Source organism: Amblyomma mixtum, chromosome 10 (genome assembly GCF_055824585.1).
Source record: "Amblyomma mixtum isolate Tamu chromosome 10, ASM5582458v1, whole genome shotgun sequence".
NCBI lineage: Eukaryota > Metazoa > Arthropoda > Arachnida > Ixodida > Ixodidae > Amblyomma > Amblyomma mixtum.
In genome coordinates, this window is record NC_143021.1 from 137,087,149 (window position 1) to 137,093,285 (window position 6,137).

General features: G+C 54.2%; 1 long non-coding RNA gene across 1 annotated transcript; it reads left to right on the plus strand.

The window, feature by feature from the left end:
* The first annotated feature begins 5,352 nt into the window (after positions 1 to 5,352).
* LOC149327058 (uncharacterized) lies at positions 5,353 to 5,894 on the plus strand. Its single transcript, XR_016286568.1, has 2 exons — positions 5,353 to 5,561; positions 5,645 to 5,894. It is a non-coding gene; the product is annotated as an uncharacterized LOC149327058 (long non-coding RNA).
* The last annotated feature ends 243 nt before the right edge of the window (positions 5,895 to 6,137 follow it).

Below are 6,137 nucleotides of genomic sequence, written 5' to 3' on the forward strand. Positions count from 1 at the left end.
CATCAGGGGTGTTTTCAACTTTTTGCTCTGGTATTTTGTCAAATATAGCGTGGTGCATGACCGTGAAAACTACCCAGTGACTCCTTCTCAGTTTTGAACTATTGATTATAACGTTGCATCCCTTTATCTACAAACACGGCCGACCAAACGAGCTCGTACAACAAAGGGAGACGACAAGCAGACGACTCCTGCCGCCTACGCCGCCGCTGGGCTTGCAGACGGCGAATAGAATGCGGGAGGCGGAGTTACATTAGGGCAGCGCAGTTTCCCAAGTTGGGTTTCCGGCGGCCCGCAGAGCTACTGCCCGTTTCCACCGCTGTCACTGTAAGAATGAGCCTGAATGAGGGTAAATAAACTATAAACATCACGCCATTTTCGGGCTCCATTTCTATAAGGGAGTAAAAAATTTACTCCCTTTTCACCCCTTAATAACTCCCTTATATAAGGGAGTCACGAGGCTATCCTTACACGAGTCACGAGGCTATCCTTACGGGCACGAGGCTATCCTTACGGGCATGAACGACCTGAACTGCGGGAGGAGAGTCTACGGCTACGTCAAAGCCTTCCTCTCAAACAGAACGGCAACGATTGGCCTGGGGGAGCTCAGATCAGACAAATTCCTTACTCCAAACAAAGGAACACCTGAAGGATCGGTCTACGCTCTTCAACATAACCATGATTGGCTTGGCAAAACAGTTAAAAGCAGTCGACGGCGTACACCATTCCATGTATGCCGACATCACCATCTGGGTCAACACAGGCTCGCTCGGAGAAAAAGAAGAGAAATTACAAAAGGCAGCCACCTGCATACAGAACTACGTCAGAGCAAGAGGGCTAGCATGCTCCACCGAGAAATCCTAGCTCCTAAGAGTTTGGAGAGGTTACGCCTACGTAAAACAGTGCGCATGGACAGGACACAGTCAAGAAACACACAGACACAGCACTGCTGTGTCTGTGTGTTTCTTGACTGTGTCCTGTCCATGCGCACTGTTTTAAGTTGAAAAATGAACCAACTGGCCCCGCTACTTCCCATTACGCCTACGCCCCTCCCCACCCTTTTCACCGCACTTCGCCTTCTTATACCACTGGTTCCTCCGATTACAGCCCCTCTATTCGCCGCCGTTCTCCATCTTCGCGTCGCCGCTCGGTTTCCCCGATGCGCCGTCGTCCCTCTTCCCCTTCTGAAAACTAGAGCCGGCAGTTCCGGAGGCAAGAACTGCGTGCTCGTCGCCAAGCTCAAGACCTCGACTTTCTCTGGCCAATCTGATCACCGTTTCTGTGTAGGGCACCGATGCTTTCGCGCTTGTTGACACCGGGGCTGCTGTATCTGTACTCAGTGCAAAATTGTGCCGCCGGTTACGAAAAGTGATGACTCCGCTATCTGGTTTTATGCTTCGCGCCGCTAATTCGCAAATTATCGCGCCTTTGGGGGCCTGTACAGCTCGAGACGTTCTGTACGTTGTTGAATTCATCGTCTTCGCATCGCCGTCTCACGACGTCATCTTAGGCTGGGTCTTTCTCTCGCAACATGAAGCTGTCACCGACTGCACTAGTTCCGAAGTCGCCCTTCTTCCCTTCGGCGACGCCTCGGTGAGCGCTTCCACTAACCCGTGCTCCAAGTTGACTGTGGCTGATGACGTCGTGATCCCGCCGTGCTCTGCTGTGCTCGTCTCTGTTCATTGCGACTCTGCATCCAACGGGGCCCTGTCATCTTCATCCCGTCCGACTCCTTCGCTTCTCGCAATTGTCTACCCCTGCCATTCGCCGTGCTTACCGTCTCAGCTGGCTGCAGCGCCATCCCCCTGTCGAATCCATTGCTGTGCCCCTCTACTCTTCTTCGCGGTGAATGCCTGGGACGTGTCCAGCCTTTCGCCTCCATCATCGCCTGGGACCCTTATGAGGATGACCCCTGCCGCATGCAAGTGTCTTCACTTACTTCTTCCCCACAGTCTCCTGATCCCGCTCCCGAAGCCGTCTTCGAGCGCCCAATCGACGCGAATCTTTCGCCACCGCAGAAGGCCCAGCTTGCGGCCCTGCTAAATAAGTTTCGGTCATCGTTTGACTTCTCCCACCACCGTTTCGGCCGCACCTCAGCTGTTACCCATCGGATCGACACTGGCGCCCATTCGCCGTTGCGCCAACGCCCATATCGCGTCTCGGAAACCGAACGCCAAGTTATCGACGCCCAGGTAAATGACATGCTACAGAGGGGCGTCATACAACCATCGCACAGTCCTTGGGCTTCCCCCGTCGTCCTTGTCACCAAAAAAGATCCGCTTTTGCGTTGACTACAGGCGCCTGAACAAAATTACCCGCAAAGACGTCTATCCGCTGCTCCGCATTGATGACGCACTTGACTGCTTGCAGGGAGCTGAATTCTTTTCTTCTTTATATCTACGTTCGGGTTATTGGCAAGTCCCGATGGCCGACGCTGACCGCTCCAAGACAGCCTTTGTGACACCTGACGGGCTCTATGAATTCAACGTCATGCCCTTCGGACTATGCAATGCCCCTGCCACTTTTGAGCGGATGATGGGCACGATACTGCTCGGCCTGAAATGGAAAACTTGCTTATGTTACTTGGACGATATCGTTGTTCTCTCCCCAGATTTCCAGACGCACCTCGTTCGCCTGGAGCAAGTTTTGGGATGCCTCGCGGCAGCCGGGCTTCAACTCCATTTAAAGAAATGTCGCTTCGCTGCTCGTCAGTTGACCATTTTGGGCCACGTCGTGTCGAAACAGGGTGTCCTTCCTGACCCAGCAAAGCTTCGTGCTGTCTCTGAGTTTCCGAAGCCCTCTACGATGAAGGAACTTAGCAGTTTCATCGGCTTATGTTCTTACTTCCGGCAGTTTATCCGAAATTTCGCTTGTATCATCGCACCTCTGACTGTCCTTCTTCGTGGCAGTAGCGACCTATCAAGCTGGAGTCCTGCCTGTGACGAAGCGTTCATCACGTTGCGCCGTCTACTTACCTCTCCGCCCATACTGCGCACTTTGACCCTGCTTCTCCAACTGAAATCCACACAGATGCCAGTGGCGTTGGTATCGGTGCTGTTCTTGCTCAACGCGAACCGGGGTATGCGGAGTATGTTGTTGCATACGCGAGCCGCACCCTGACGAAGCCAGAGCAAAACTACTCAGTAACTGAAAAAGAGTGTTTGGCGATCGTTTGGGTGATCGGGAGATTTCGGCCTTACGTGTACGGCCGGCCTTTCGCGCTCATCACGGACCACCAGTGCCTATGTTGGCTGTCCTCCCTAAAAGACCCAAATGGCCGCCTCGCCCGATGGGCCTTACGCCTTCAAGAGTACGATATTCGTGTGATCTATCGCTCTGGCAGGAAGCATAACGATGCCGACGCTTTGTCTCGTTCACCTCTAGCCGATGAAAGTGCCTCTCCTCCCGCCATCGACTGCGCCTCCTTGTCATTGGACGATATGCCCAACGAGCAGTCTAAGGACCCTTGGATCACTTCTCTTGTACGCTATCTTTCAGACCGTTCTGTCGTGCCGGTACCGCGGGCAATGCGCCGTCAGGCTGCCCACTTCACTATTCATGATGAGATTTTGTACCGCCGAAATTATCTCTCTGATGGGCGCAAATGGCTCCTAGTGATCCCTGGACATTTACGCTCAGAAAAATTCAGGGGGCACTTTGACTGTCTAAAGTGAGTAGAGGCGAAAGCGTTTTCCGCACCACTTTGACTGCCTCTGTGGCACTGGTGGCGTCACATATAATTGAGTACTGATTACTAAGTGGTGACAAGTCAATAATTAATGATTAATTACTGATTAATGCATGATTACTAATTAACGGCTAATTAATGACGCTTAAGCTTCGCTTTTAGGAGTGGAACGCGACAGCGTGTTGTAGCGCTGCCAGGGAGTCCACGGAACGCCACCACCCGTTAGGCGCGATGTCTTGCCCTTTGAACGCAACGCTTTTTGAGGAAAGGAAATGGCGCAGTAATTCTCTGTCATCTCGGTGGACACCTGAACCGCACCGTAGAGGAAGGGAGGAAGTGGGAGTGAAAGAAGACAAAGAGGACCCGTAATGAAGAAAATGAAAATTGCATTTGAGGAAAGGAAATACCGCAGTAACTGTCTCTCATATCTCGGTGGACACCTAAACCTCGCCGGAAGGGAAGGGAGGAGGATGGGAGTTAGCGAAGACACCGTATTCACTAGACGCGCCTTTGTTCATTCCAAACCACCGAGCTGGCATGGCGGAGTCATTCTGCTTCCGGCAGCCGAGCTGAACGGATCGCAGGGTCATGGGCTCCAGCGGAGCAGCGATAGCGGCCTTTGACGGCCGCGGAAACAGGATCGATGACTGCGGTGATAAGGATTACCAGATTATTTTCCCGACACTGCCAACAGGACGTGTTGTTTTCAACACCGTTTTTCTTCACGGCGACGTGCGAGCGAGGCCGTTCCGGGTCGAGGATTTCCGAGACGCCCTGGCCGAGACCGGTATGCTCCCCGACGTGGTCGCGTTGGGGGCTTACCAAATCAACCACGTGTGGGCGGTTACCCTGCGGAACACGGAGGCAGCAAAGAAGTTGCTCGCCTTCAACGAGCTGCAAGTTAAGAAACGCCGCTGCCTCATTATCGACCCGGAAGACCAGCAGGTAAAGCTGCGGCTACACTGGATGCTTCACGGTGTGGCCGACGACGACATTCGGACGGCATTCGCGGCGTTTGGCGAAGTGACCGACGTTACGCGTGAGCGGTGGCGGATACAAGGCGTCAATGACAAGAGCTCAACGACAAGAACGGTCCTACTGAAGTTGAAGCCCGGCTTGAAAGTGGATGACCTGCCACACCAGGTACGTGTCGCCGGAGAGTTGGCTCTTGTCGTAGCGCCTGGGCGTCCAATGCAGTGCTTGCGCTGCCATGGTACAGGCCACGTGCGGCGTGAATGCAAGGTTCCCCGCTGTACGAAATGCCGGCGGTACGGCCACGCGGATAATGAGTGTGTCCGCACTTACGCGGTGGCTACGGGCGGGGCGTCGAAAGACGACTCTGCGGAACTCCTGATGGATGTAGTCGAGGCTGAAGAATCCGCGAAAGGCATAGAGGAACCCGAAACGCAAGCAGAATCGACGGGCTCTTCGATGCCGGACGCAAGCCGATGCCGGACGCAGCAAGCCGATGCCGGACGCAGCGATGCCGGACGCAAGCCTGAGGGGGCAGAACCTACTAGAAAGGAGACGGAGGCGTCGAGCGGTGAAGTAAGCGTGCCAGCGTTCCAAGAAACTGAGCCAGCGACTCTGACCGAGGAGAACCTTGACCAGAGCGGCGCCCGCACGACCGGCGTCCCTGCCCCAGCGAAGCGGCCACACGCCAGACCGGAACCGAAGACGACAAGGCGGAAGCCCCCAGCGTCGAAGAGCCGCCGGCAAAAACGACCCAAGGACGGCGGTCGTCCATCCGGACACGATCAAATGTGTCGACGGAGAGGAGAGCCCTTGACAAGCCGCCCCCGCTGCCAGGCCTGGCACCAGCACCGGATGGCTCCGGTGTCAACGATGTCGTCTAGCCAAGCGCTAGACGTGAAGGGTAAGCACCATGTTCCCGGCCTCTTTCTTCTGCATTAAAATGGCTCATGCGTTCCCCTTGAAAGTCGGTACACTTAATGTCAGGGGACTGGCAAGTAAGAAGAAGCAGAGCCAGGTGTACCGCCTTTTAACTGAGCACGACATTGACGTCCTGGCAGTGCAGGAAACGAAAATTGACGGGGAAGAGGAGACCGGGAGCATGGTGAGACGTTTCACGTCTAGGTTTTTTGCAGTTGTCGCCCACGCTGTAGGAACGTCTGCGGGTTGTGTCATCTTTGTAAAGAATGTACCGGGACTTGAGGTTCAGGCATATACGGCGTGTCCTTCGGGTCGATTTGTTTTGGTTGACCTCCTGTACGACAAAACGTATTGGCGCATCATTTGTGTGTACGCCCCAAATGCGGTGGATGAGAGAACAGCGTTTTTTCAACGCGTACAAAAGCACTTCAGTTGTGAGAAATGCCTGATCGTAACGGGTGACTTCAATTGCGTCCTGAGGGGCTGTGACAAAACCAGTGCAAAGGCATTTAGGGACAGAAGCACTGAAGTACTCTCAGAAATTATAGACACGTGCAAC